The 14,009-nt window shown below is 45.5% G+C and overlaps 1 pseudogene; it reads right to left on the reverse strand.

Annotated features, from left to right (window-relative positions):
* Positions 1-470: 470 nt before the first annotated feature.
* The window catches only part of LOC145362356 (uncharacterized), a 29,678-nt pseudogene continuing 16,139 nt past the window's right edge, over positions 471-14,009 (reverse strand).

Genomic DNA, 14,009 nt, shown 5'->3' on the forward strand with positions numbered 1-14,009 from the left:
GACATTCACACTGTAATGAAGTTACTGTGAAAATCCCCTAATCGCCATACTTGTTTGAGTACACCGAGGGAAAATTTAGCATGACTACTGCATCTGACCAGCACATCTTTTGGACTGCAGGAGGAAACCAAAGCACCCAGAGGAAACACACGCAGACACAGGGAGAATGTGCAGACACAGACAATGATCCAAGCCAGGGATTGAACCCATGTCCCTGGCGCTGTGAGGCAGCAATGCTAACCACTGTACCACCATAGCATCCAGTGCCCTAAGGTTAAGTTTCTTCTTCAAACCTAAGAAGCTTCAGTGCCACATCAGGGTGGGGAAAGTGAAGACCATTGGTTCAAGATGTCAATAGTTAGTTAATATTCCAATTTATTTGCTTTATTCTTTCAAGCTGAGGTTTACAAAGAAAATTCCAGTTTATAAAAGTGATTAAATAAGCAATGACCCACCACATAGCCAGTAGTTCAGAATTTATCCCTTAGGCAAGTTCTTGGCTCCTTGTCTGCTGATGTGTCATCCAGCGTTGTCTGCTGATGTGTTTTCCTGGCAGTTTTTGTCAGTGGAAGGCTGCCGTTAGTATTCACAATTGGGCAGGGTGAGGAGGCAGCTCCAACACCGAACTCGGCTGAAATAGGAATTGAACTCACACTTTTGGTGTTATTCTGAACCATACATTAGCTCACACGCCAACAATGCTGCAGCAATTGCAAAGGGGTTGCACAAGGTTCCAGAATTCGAAGAGAGGGTTGTGGAGATGAGCAAGACATGGGATATTTTGGATTACCTCAAATTGACAGAACGTGGGAGCCCAATCAGGAATGTGTTGGACTCATCAAGTCTGGCAGTAACGTGTGGACGTGGGATTCAGCAGCAGATGAAGGGCTGCACGATGGAACAGTGGTGAGCACTGCTGCCTGACGGCGCCACGGACCTGGGTATGGTTCCAACCTTGGGTTTGTGTGTGGAGTTTGCTTGTTCTCCCCATGTCTGTGTGAGTTTGCTCCAGTTTCCTCCTACAGTCTAAAGATGTGCAAGTTAAGAAGATTGGCTGTGTTAAATTGTCCCTTAGCAGCCAAAGAAATGTAGGTTAGGGGGATTAGCAGGGTAAATGTATGAGGGTACAGGGCCCATCAACTCTACACCAACTCTCCAACAGAGCATCTTACCCAGGCCCTCATATTTACCCCACAATTCCACTGTGTTACTTATTAATTACAACAGGGCACAGAGTCTGAGGTTATAAATAGGTGAGTTTACTCCAATAGTAATTCTTTCAACACCTGACAAGTTTATAGCTATGAACATCCCGCCTATCAAATAGCTCCAGCCTACAGATGAGATTACCAACATTCAGAGCTTCCAAATCTTTATCCTGAAGTTACGAAACAGACTTTAGTCATCAGCCTGCTGATACATCAGCACATTCACACAGGGGTGGATTGGACTGTGATCTGTTTATTGTTCAACTTTAGTTCAATACAGTTTCTGAGTGATTTAAATTTCAAATAAGATATGCAGGTGTGAAAATTTATTGACACATGAATGAGAGATGCCGTGGGGCATTCTCCAAGTCCAACAGGGTTGATTTACATCAGAAAAACTCCAACTATCTATAAACATAATTCAGTTGGGATGCAGCAGCAATAACAGCAGAATCACACCCCTGTGATCACTGGTGAATTCGCTGGTGTCTCACCAAGTTGTGTGACTGGGTGAATCTCTTTACACACATTGAACAAGTGACTGGTTTCTCCTCACTGTGAACTTGTTAATGTCTCAGCAGAATGGATGACCGGGTGAATCCTTTCCCACACTCAGTGCAGGTGAACGGTCTCTCCTCAGAGTGATTTCCCTGGTGTGCGAGCAGATGTTTTCTGCTTTTAAAGCTCTTCTCACAGTCAGAACATGTGAATGGGCTCTCATTTGTGTGAACAAGTTGGTGTGAAGTGAGAGAGGATAAACAAGTGAATTCCTTCCCGCACACAGAGCAGGTGAACAGTCTCTCCCCAGTGTGAATTTGCTGGTGTACAGTGAGGTCGCCTGATCGCCTGAAGCCAGTCCCGCAGTGAGAACACGTGAATGGTCTCTTGTTAGAGTGAACATGTTGTGACTGCGCTTGTGTCTTGACAGGGCAGACGATCGTTTGAAGTCTTGTCCACACACAGAACACATGTACGGTTTGTCCCCACTGTGAACGGTACTTTTCTCTTCCATGTTCAAAGGCCGATGATTATTTAGATCCTGACGAATCGAGGCACTCTGTAAGATTTTGATGTGATCCTTGATTTACAATTGTCTGTAATTCCTCACCTTCCAATCCCTTGAAAAATGATGTAAAAACAGAAAGGAGGAAACATGAGAGACAAGCCATAAATACACAAAGGCAAGATGCGAAATTGAGCTGAATGAATCTGATAAATTGTGGGATTGGGAACCAGAAAAGGGATATGAAAACTGCTGGATTGTCATAAAGCTTCAAACTGTTCACCAGTGCACTGAGGGAAAGGAACCCTTCGCCCCTTCAGAGCCCATAACAAGAATCCAGCCTTTATGCGTGAAGAGGGAGAGGTCAGAAAGGAAGGTGATGGAAAGAGATTTTATACATCAGCAACTCAACTAGGATTTTGGCAGAATTGCCGAAACGCACAGTCTTTCCCACCTGGAAGTATCACAGCAGCTGAGACATGGGAAAATCACGCAACTCCTTGACTTGGACAAATATCACTATCCCTTCAATGAGACTGGGTTAAAATCCTAATACTGTTGCATTGTGGGAGCACCTTTACTACATGGACTACAGAGGTTTAAGAAAAAGGCCAACTATACAATCACAAAGGACAACTAGTGATTGGTAACACATCACTGTCAGTGCAGGATAGTAATTCAGGACAGTAATCTGGGCCTTGTCAGTAATGTCCACATCTTAAGAAGTTTTATTTTTTGCAAATCTATATGAAACCTGCAAAAAAGAGAAACCCCACGACCACTACAATCTAAAAGGACAAGGACAGTGGACAGGTGGGAAAACCACCATTTGGAAGTTCCCCTCCAAGCCATTCACTATCCTGATTTGGAAATATTCTTTCACTGTCATTGGATCAAAATCCTGGAAATCCCTTCCTAACAGCATTGTGGGTGTACCAACCACATGGACTGCTGCGATGCAAGAAGGCAGCTCACCAACACCTTTTCAAGGGCAATTAGGGATGGGAAGTAAGTGCTGGTCTAATCCAATGACACCTACCTCCATTGAATGATTTTGAGAAATGACCTGGAATATCGATGAGAATACAATTCTGATAATTACTAAGTGAAATACTTCACTCAGTCACATCACTTTCTGAGTTTACATTTGACCGGAGCTCTTGGATTCCGCTTTTCATTGCTGCTGCTTTTGGAACACTTTGGGGCATTTGCAATTCTCCACCTATTCCCACTCCCCTTCTTTCTGATGGATAATGAAGGATCTGTGCACATACATTTCTGTATAACTTGGTTCCTCCTTTAATTAATTTATAGAACCCGCCCCCGTTCTCCAATCTACACACAATAGTAAAAACGTAACGAGCTCCTAATAATGACTTGCAATGGCAGAGTCTTGACCCAGCATTCCCCGCGGTGCAGAATGTCCCCTATTCACACCACAGGCTGGCACCGCACAGGCGCACTAATCACCTATTGGAGCATGCGCACTGTCAGTAATGGCGATGGGGTGAGTCACTGTTTTTGCCTCTGTGCAGCGGGGAAGGGACAGGAAACTCCGAGGGAGCGGGCCCTGGATAAGGAGAGTCTCTAAATACCTGGCGAGTTCCTGAAACCCCGACTGAGACTCTGCCGCTCCCGTGTTTGCAGCTCCGGATCTTTTCCCCTCCGAGGCCCAAATCCAGGCTGACGACCACCATCTTTGTTCAACGATGACCGCATGCGCGGCGTATCCTTGACGCAACAGTATGGGGCGTGGCGAAGGTTATTCTCTTCCCACCGGGTCCTAGTGTCCGGGCTGCAACAAGATAATCAGACTTTTCAACATTTCCACCCAGTCTCAGGCTGCAGCTGATGTTTTGCAAGGTTGATAATCTACCTCAACCCCACCTCTCCATATAGAACATAGAACATAGAACATTACAGCGCAGAACAGGCCCTTCGGCCCACGATGTTGCGCCGACCAGTTAAAAAAAACAACAATGACCCACTAACCTAAACCAATCCCTTTTCGTCCATAAACCTATCCACAGACCTCTTAAACGCCCCCAAACTAGGCGCATTTACAACTGCAGCAGGCAGGGCATTCCAATCCCTCACCACCCTCTGGGTAAAGAACCTACCCCTGACATCTGTCCTATAACTACCCCCCCTTAGTTTAAAGCCATGCCCCCTCGTGCTAGATTTTTCCATCAGAGGAAAAAGGCTATCATTATCCACCCTATCTAAACCTCTAATCATCTTATATGTTTCAATAAGATCCCCTCTTAGCCGCCTTCTTTCCAGCGAAAACAACCCCAAATCCCTCAGCCTCTCCTCATAGGATCTCCCCTCCATACCAGGCAACATCCTGGTAAACCTCCTCTGCACCCTCTCCAAAGCCTCCACATCCTTCCTGTAATGTGGGGACCAGAACTGCACACAATACTCCAAGTGCGGCCGCACCAGAGTTGTGTACAGTTGCAACATAACGCTACGACTCCTAAATTCAATCCCCCTACCAATAAATGCCAAGACACTGTATGCCTTCTTAACAACCTTATCTACTTGATTCCCAACTTTCAGGGATCTATGTACACATACACCTAGATCCCTCTGCTCCTCCACACTATTCAAAGTCTTCCCGTTAGCCCTATACTCAACACATCTGTTATTTCTACCAAAGTGAATTACCTCACATTTCTCTGCATTAAACTCCATCCGCCACCTCTCAGCCCAGCTCTGCAACCTGTCTAAGTCTTCCTGCAAACTATGACACCCTTCCTCACTATCTACCACACCTCTGACTTTGGTGTCATCAGCAAATTTACTGATCCACCCAACTATACCCTCATCCAGATCATTAATAAAAATCACAAACAGCAGTGGCCCCAACACAGATCCCTGAGGCACACCACTTGCTCAGCTTCTCTTTGTACCCAAATATTTATCAATCTTTATCTTAATTACATTCAATGGCCCAGCATCCTCTGCTCCCTGGAATATAAAATTCCAGACATTCACAACTGAATGAAGAATTTTCTCCTCATTTCAATCTAAATGATTGACTCCTTATTCAGAGGCTGTGACCCAGTAATCAAGACTCTCCAGTCAAGAGAAATAATTTCACACCATCTAACCTCTCAGACCCATGAAGAATCATATACTCTAATTAGATCACCTCTCATTTTTCTCACCACTATTAATTTGATCCTAGTCTAATTTAATAGATAAAAGTGAAATACTGCAGATGCTGGCATCAGAAACAAAAGTAGAAAATGCTGGAAAATCTCAGCCAATCTGACAGCATCTGTGGGGAAAGAATGGAACCAACATGTCAAGTCTGGATGACAGTCAATCAGAGCTGATGGAGGGTCATCCAAATTTGAAATGTTGGCTCTATTCTCTCTCCACAGATGCTATCAGACCTGTTGAGATTTTCCAGCATTTTCTGTTTTTTTTTTATTTTACAGGTACCATGTTACCAAGTCCCAAACAATAAGATTTCTAATATTTCACCTACAACTGATGTTAACTGGTCTAGATTTCCCATTCTCTCTCCTTCTACTTTCTGGACTAGTGCGGTTAATGTTTGCTAACCTCCGATCCTTGGGAACTGTTCTAGAGTTTAAGGAATTCTGGAAGATCACACTAACACAGCAACTATTTCTGAAGCTCCCGCTTCTAAATCCCCAAGATGCAGGTTGTCTGATCCAGGGAATTTGTCACCATTTAGTCCCATTAATTTCTCCAGTCTCTATTTCTAGAAGACCCTCATTCTTATGGGACAAGGGAGTGTGTAACCTGTGTTTCCAAAGCCACAACAGCTTTGGACTTGTGCAACTCCCACCATTGATCAATCAAACCCATTTTGATGGAAATTAAATGGCTTGTTTCATTTTTTAAAAACTTTTATTCACATTGTACTTGTCAGAAAGGATGATTCAATTCACAACTTTGCAGTAAAGTTCCATAAAATGATGTCAGAACATGTGTCAGGTTTTTCATTTTATTGACATAAGAACATAAGAACATAAGAAATAGGAGCAGGAGTAGGCCATCCAGCCCTTCGAGCCTGCCCCGCCATTCAATAAGATCATGGCTGATCTGTCGCTGCTCAGTTCCACTTTCCCGCCCTCTCCCCATAACCCTTAATCCCCTCTCCTATCGAAAACCCATCAACCCGTGTCTTAAAAATATTTAGCGAGGCAGCCTCCACCACTTCAACAGGCAGAGAATTCCAGAGATTCACCACCCTTTGAGTGAAGAAGTTCCTCCTCAACTCCGTTCTAAACCGTCCCCCCTTTATCTTGAGGTTGTGAACAGCGTTGCAACTCGAACGATATTGTGTTGGTGACTAATGTTTAAAAATAGCTCTTCCTTGTATTAAAGTTCCTGCCCCCTGGCACTACCCCCTTGGTTCCCCATTACTAGAATGTTTCTTTTGTCTTCTACCATGAGGACAGATAGATACAAAGTATTTGTTGCATTTCTCTGCCACTTCCTTGTTCCCCATTATATTTTCCCTTTTACCTGTCTCCCGTAGAGAATGTTTACTTTCACTCGCTTCTCCCTATTCACAAGCCTACAGAAACATTTAAAAATCGACTTTGTAAACTCTTACTGGTCTCCACCCAAAAAGAGAATTGAGCTCAGTAGTGATTTTAAAACAGTTTATTGAGAAGTGACATTTAAAACAAGATGCATGAGTTAAATAGATAGGAAAAGCACCTGACCTGTGAGAGAGGTTTACAGATCCCAGAGGACAAGTAGACGGCTGAAGCCAAGTGAATGTTGATGTCAATAGCTAGTACCTATGGAAGATTCACTTCAACGAGCCTGATTGGGGAGAAGCCAGTCAATTTGAAACCTCCTTGCTCGAGGGCCTATTTTAACCTGTACATGTAGTCAGTTACCATAAGAGCCAATGGTATCGGGGTTAAAAATGTCTTGCTTCAGGGCTTGTGTTACACACAGGTCCTTGACAGGGAGAAAGGCTTGTCCCATGTTTGTCAGCCAGCAAGCTTTCTTCCAAAGACGTTGGGGGGTGGGGGGGCTCTTTCTATAATATTCCATCAGTATCCAAAGATTTTGTAAGGCTATTAGATGGTGATTTCTTCCAATCTATTACTTGGATTTGACTTATTGCCATTCCTGAGCTGGCGCTGCAGGGGCTGGGGTGCATTATTGACCCTAATAATCATATTTTAATTTGATGTTTTGAAGTTTCCTTTGTACTTTGATTTTGTTCAGGCTGTTCCCTTTCCTTTTGGGGAGCTGCCCCTTTTACTTTGTCCTGATTTAACTTGAGTTTATTTGGTTTAATCTTAAAAGATGCCATTCCTGTGCTGAGGGCATTTCTGTTCCAGATGGGATGGGTGACATTTGGAGAGACTCTTGATTCTCCAGCAATTCCCATTCCCCTTCTTTCTGATGGATTATGGTGGTTTCACTGTGTGTAATGTGACAGTGAGTAAGAATTCTCAGCAAGGATTAATAAACACTTTCTAATTGGAGATATTCATCAGTGCAACCTCTCATATACTGAATAGTGGAATTTGGGCCAAGATCAGTAGGGTGACACGGTAACACAGTGGTTCGCACTGCTGCCTCACAGTACCAGGACCCGGGTTCGATTCCTGACTTGGGTCACTGTCCGTGTGGAATCTGCACGTTCTCTCTGTGTCCCCGTGGGTTTCCTCCGGTTTCCTCACACAGTACAAATGATGCGCTCATTAGGTGTACTGGCCATGCTAAATTCTCCCTCAGTGTACCCAAACAGGCGTGTAGAGTGGCGACTGGGAGAATTTTTACAGTAAATTCATTGCAGTGTTAATGTAAGCCTACTTGTAACACTAATAAAGAAACTCAACTTAAACAATTTGAGACGGAAGTAAAAGTTCCACATCTTGTTGTAAACTAATTTCTGATGGACAGCAGTAACTGCAACCCCAGGAGCACAATCACCTCTTGATCCAGGATATGAAACTCCAGCCCAGTTACTGGCTGTATTAACATCAGCAGAAACAAACTCCTGCTGTCAGAATGAATTTAACAGCAGAATCCAATCCCTGCTGTCACTTGTGAACTCGCTGGTGTTTCAGTAATTGAGATGAATCAATGAATCCCTTCCCACACTCGGAGCAGGAGAACGGCCTCTCCCCAGTGTGAACCCGTTCATGTCTCAGCAGTTGGCATGAATCAGTGAATCCCTTCCCACACATGGAGCAGGTGAATGGCTTCTCCCCGGTGTGAGCTCGCTGGTGTACAGTGAGACCGCCTGAGTGTTTGAAGCTCCTTCCACAGTCAGTGCAGCTGAATGGTTTCTCCCCAGTGTGAACTCGCTGGTGTTTCAGCAGAGTGGACGAAAGCTTAAAGCTCATTCCACAGTCAGTGCAGCTGAATGGTTTCTCCCCAGAGTGAACTCGCTGGTGTGCCACGAGGTTCGAGGAATTAATGAATCCCTTCCCACACACGGGGCAGGTGAATGGCCTCTCCCCAGTGTGAACCCGCCGGTGTAATGCTAGATTGTATGACTGAATGAATCTTTTCCCACACACAGAGCAGCTAAACGGCCTCTCCCCAGTGTGAACACGCTGGTGTAATGCCAGGTTGGATGACTGAGTGAAATCCTTCCCACATATGGAGCAGGTGAAGGGTCTCTCCCCAGTGTGGGTGCATCGATGAGTTTCCAGTTTGGATGGGCAAGTGAATGCTTTCCCACAGTCCCCACATATCCATGGTTTCTCTGTAGTGTCAGTGTCATCATGTCTCTCCATGTTGATGATCAGATGAAGCCTCTTCTACACACACACAACACGAGAACATTTCTCCTCACTGAATGGTGATGTTTTTTCAGGCTGTGTAACTGGTTTAAGCTCTTTTCACAGTCAGTTCACTGGAACACTCTCACTCGGGTGTGTCTCGGTGCTTTTCCAGTCACACTGATGTTTGATTGTTTTGTCTGTAGGAAAAGATTTCAAACATTTCTCCTTCCACATTCCAAGTACGATTCCTAGGAATTGAGTGATTCTGTCAGATCTTGATGTGATGTTTGGTCTAATACCTGTAAAAACCGTCAATAAAAGTCATCACTAACAGTCCAGGATAGAAATTCTGAACAGACAATGCTAGTTTCTCTGCAATTTTTTCCTCTCGAACTCTCAAAGTTGCAGATCCCCATCCCACACACTTTCCCTCCTCCCTGAACTGAAATCCAAATAAACTGTCAGATAATCATTTCAGTATGCATTTAAAAAAAAATGTGTACAACTAGAGATAGTATTTTTGATGATTCAATTCATTCAAAACACATGAGAAAACATTAATCCGAATCACCCTGAACCCATCAGTCAGAATAGCAGATGTTAACTTCGTGTCCAGAACTGACTGTTTAGAGATTTGATGAGAATTTGTGAAGGGGGTTTCTCCAAACCTCTCTCTCTCTAACTAATTTACACCTGGTATCAGTGTCAGAGCCCATTCTGCTTTCTGGTTCTCTTCCTGCTGACTAATTAACCTCAATTCAATATCAAGAATATGGAAGCCACTGTTTTTGGCCCCCCTTCCAAGTCTTGTTCCTTTGCAATCCACTCAATCCCTCTTCCTGGCGAATGTCTGAAATTAAGCCAGTTTGTTCATAACCTCAGTGTCCCATTTGATCCCAAGTTTCTGGGACCGCCTATTTCCACCTCAGTAACATCACATGACCTCAACTCTACCTCAATGCTGCTCAAACCCTCATTCAGGCCATTGTTACCTCCAAACTCAACTGTTCCATCGCACTCTTACGGGTCTCCATTTTACCTATGGAAATGTGAAGTCATCCAAAAGTCCACCAACCCTTTCCTAATTAACAGCAAGTCCTGTCCCCCGATCACCTCTGTCCTCCCTGATCTGCCTTGGCTCCCACGCATGTAACACCTTGATTGTAAGATTCTCATCCTTGTTTTCAAATCATTCCATAGCTTCAGCCCTCCCGATCTCTGTAATCTTCCCACAAACATCCGAGATATCAGTGCTGTTCTGGTACATTCCCTACTGCAATTGCTCCACCACTGGTGGTCATGTCTTCAGCCCTAGGTTCTGAATTCCCTCCCTGTATTTCTCTGTCTCTGCCTCACTTTCCTCCTTTAAGACTCTCTTTAAAACTCACCTTGTTGTCCAAGTTTTTGGTCACCTGTCCTATTATCTCCTGATGTATCTGGGAATCTCACTTTGTTTTATAATGTTCCTTAAAGTTTATTTATTAGTCACAAGTAAGGCTTACATTAACACTGCAGTTAAATTCCCCTCATCACCAGCACCTGTTTGGGTCAATGCACCTAACTAGCTCATCTTTCCAACTGTGGGAGGAAACTGGAGCATCCGGAGAAAACCCATGCAGACACAGGGAGCACATGCAAACTCCACAGTGACCCAAGCTGGGAATCGAACCCAGGACCCTGGCGCTGTGAGGCAGCAGTGCTAACCACCGTGCCACCCTGACCCGAGATCCAGCATCTAGCCCACACTGGGTGTTTATGAAGACTCATCGCCCAGATCCATTTATGTTCCCGGTTTGATTTCAGGCTCTGGATCCATTTAAATCCCGCTGGTTCCAGCTCCTCACCACCTGCGGTTTCACAAAGTGTTTCCAGAACCTCCAGTGTCTGAGCCAGGATGGGGCTGTTAACCTGGGCTTGTTCCCGGGAGAAGCCCCACAGCTGCAAACCAGGGAGCTGACAATGATTCTGAAGCGAATCCACAAAGTGTTTCCAGACCCGCCCAGCCACCGCCTAACGCTGACTCCGCTTCTCCGGGACAAACCAGCACCAAGGACAGCAATGACACTGCGCATGCTCCACATCACAATGCCGGGGACTGATTGACGGTGGCTATCGACCAATAGGAAGAGGGGCGGGGCTGGAGGACCAAGCGGGAGAAGCTGGTCCTCCAACCAATCGGAGTGAATGAGGGGCGGGGCTGGAGGACCGCGCAGGAGCGGCTGGTCCTCCAATCAGTCATAGGGGAGGGGCGGGGCTGGGGTGTAAGTGAAGCATGCGCAGTGTGATTAATGGAGACGGAGAAACGATTCTTGCTCAGATACACAATTAGTAAAAGGTGGGAATGGCGAGGCAGAGGGAGCGATGGATCAGGCGGGCGGTTTGCGAGACTTCGTAAACACCTTACATAAACCGCGTATCCTTGAAAAAGAACCTACCGTTAATTGGGGATGGTCCCCGGCCTGTTTGTACAGAGCAGAACCGTAACTTTCTCTCAGTTACAAACCCCGGTTAACCGCCGCCATCTTTTTCAGGTGGTCCCAGTAAGGAGCATGCGCAGCTGTCATCCTCGTCGGAGCAGTCGCACTAGGGCGCATGCGCAGCTGCCTTCTTTATCGGGGGTAATCACACGGGTGCGCGCGTAGCTGACAACTTTATCGGGGCATTGGCAGTAGGGCGCATGCGCAGCTGACATCTTTATTGGGGGCACTCGCAGTAGGACGCATGTGTAGATGCCATTTTTGTTGGGGACAATAAGTTCCTTATTGGAAATTCCTCCCAGTGACAGAATGTGGATAACGTGCCCAGCAAACTGCTTCACTCTTTCACTTCCAATTTCTCACTGATGCAGCACAACAACTGTGCCATCCCCTCAACCATGGTTACATAACATCATGGTTCTGAACAACCTGGTTATTTACTAGTGCTACAAGTAGGCTTACATTAACACTGCAATGAAATTAATGTAAAAATCCCCCGAGTCACCACATTCCGGCACCTGTTGGGGTTACACTAAGGGAGAATTTAGCACAGCCCAATGCTCCCTAACCAGCACGTCTTTCAGAATGTGGGAGGAAACTGGAGCACCAGAGGAAACCCACACAAACACGAGGAGAATGTGCAAACTCCACGTAGACAGTCACCCAAGCCAGGAATCAAACCCAGGTCCCTGACACTGTGAGGCAGCAGTGTTAATCACTAAGCCACCGTGCCGTCCACACAGCTGGCCTCAGACAGTTGGCAGTGAGAGTGACGGTGTCAGTAGTCAGGGAATGAAGTTTGGAGTGGGAACTGGAAAGAATGGCTTCAACTTTCCCAATATCTGAATGAGAGAAAATTCCTGATGTTCCGATATTGGATGTCAGACAAATTGGGATGATGTGTGAGTTGGAGGGGAACTCAGAGGTGATAGTCTTCACATACATCTAATACCCTGGTCATTGTAAATGGTGGAGGTTTAGCATGATTCTGTCAGAGTTCTGATCAAGCTGATACAGAAAAATCCCTCTTCTTCATCCTCTACTTCTTCTACCCCCCTCTCTCTCCCTCTTATTCCTGTCCATAGATACTGGATTGTGTATCGGCCCAGACTGGGTGGCAGGTTCCCTTTCCTGAAGGATATAATGAACCAGTTGTTACATTTATGACAATCCAGCAGTTCTCATGGTCACTCATTCCTTGTGCCGGCCCCACAAATTACAAGATCCATTCAGCTCAGTTTCACCACCTGCTTTTGTGGCTTGACTCTCACTTTTTCTGTTTCAGAAAGGGTGAATTTGCAATCAGGAAGCTCAACCCCAAACATCACGTCAGGATCACCCAGTTTACTGTAGCCGGAATATCATTGGATTTTGAACATGGAAGGAAAAAGCACTGTTCACAGTGGGGAGAAACTGTACACATGTTCTGTGTGTGCGCGAGACTTCAGTCAGTCATCCGGCCTGTCAAGACACAAATGCAGTCACAGCAGGGAGAAGCCGTGGAAATGCGGGGAATGTGGGAAGGGATTCAATTATCCGTCACAGCTGGAAATTCATCAGCGTGGTCACACAGGACAGAGGCCGTTCACCTGCTGTGTGTGTGGGAAGGGATTCATTAATTCATCAAACCTGATGACACACCAAAGTATCCACAGTGAGCACAGACCTTTTAAATGTCTGGACTGCGGGAAGTGCTACAAAAATTGTCAGGAACTAATGTACCATCAACGTGCTCACACTGATGAGAGACCATTCAGGTGCCCTCAGTGTGGGACTGGGTTCAGACAATCATCTCATCTCACTGTCCACCAGCGCACTCACACCGGGGAGAGGCCGTTCGTCTGCTCCGAGTGTGGGAAGAGATTCACTCAGTCCTCCCACCTGCTGAAACACCAGCGAGCGTACCAACATAAAAATTAGGAGTAGGAAGAGGCCCCTCGAGCCTGCTCCATCATTCAGTAAGCTGATCTGATTGTAACCTCAACTCTACATTCCTGTCTAAACCCCCATCACCTTTCACTGCATTGTTAAACAGGAATTTATCCAGCTTTGTCTTAAAAATATTCAAAGACTATACTTCCACTGTCTTTTGAGAAAGAGAATGGCTTTTAACATTTCCTCTGTGACAAATGTTCAGCTAACTGGGCCGAACTTTCCCACTTTCTCCCTTTTTCCCTGAATCGATGGAATTTTGTAAAATTAAAACCACTACAACAACAATCTCAATAGTCTCTTCTTTCAACACCTGAGGGGGAAATCCATTCGGATCAGAGAATCTCTCAGCGCGCACACCCAAACAATGTGCTCAATAACACTGTTCGTAATCTTCCTGATTTGCGCCATCTCTTCCATCTCCCGATTTAGAACTATCTCTGGGAGGTTACTTCTGCCCTCTATAGCAAAGATGGGTGCAAAAGACAGGGCAGCACAGAATCATAGAACCCTACAGTGCAGAAGGAGGCCCTTCGAGTCTGCACCGAACACAATCCCACCCAGAACCTACCGCCATATCCCTATGTATTATACCCACTAATCCCTCTAACCTACACACCCCAGGACACTAAGGGGCAATTTCTTA

This window comes from Carcharhinus amblyrhynchos, unplaced genomic scaffold (genome assembly GCF_965287045.1).
Source record: "Carcharhinus amblyrhynchos unplaced genomic scaffold, sCarAmb.v2.hapA scaffold_38, whole genome shotgun sequence".
Taxonomy (NCBI): domain Eukaryota; kingdom Metazoa; phylum Chordata; class Chondrichthyes; order Carcharhiniformes; family Carcharhinidae; genus Carcharhinus; species Carcharhinus amblyrhynchos.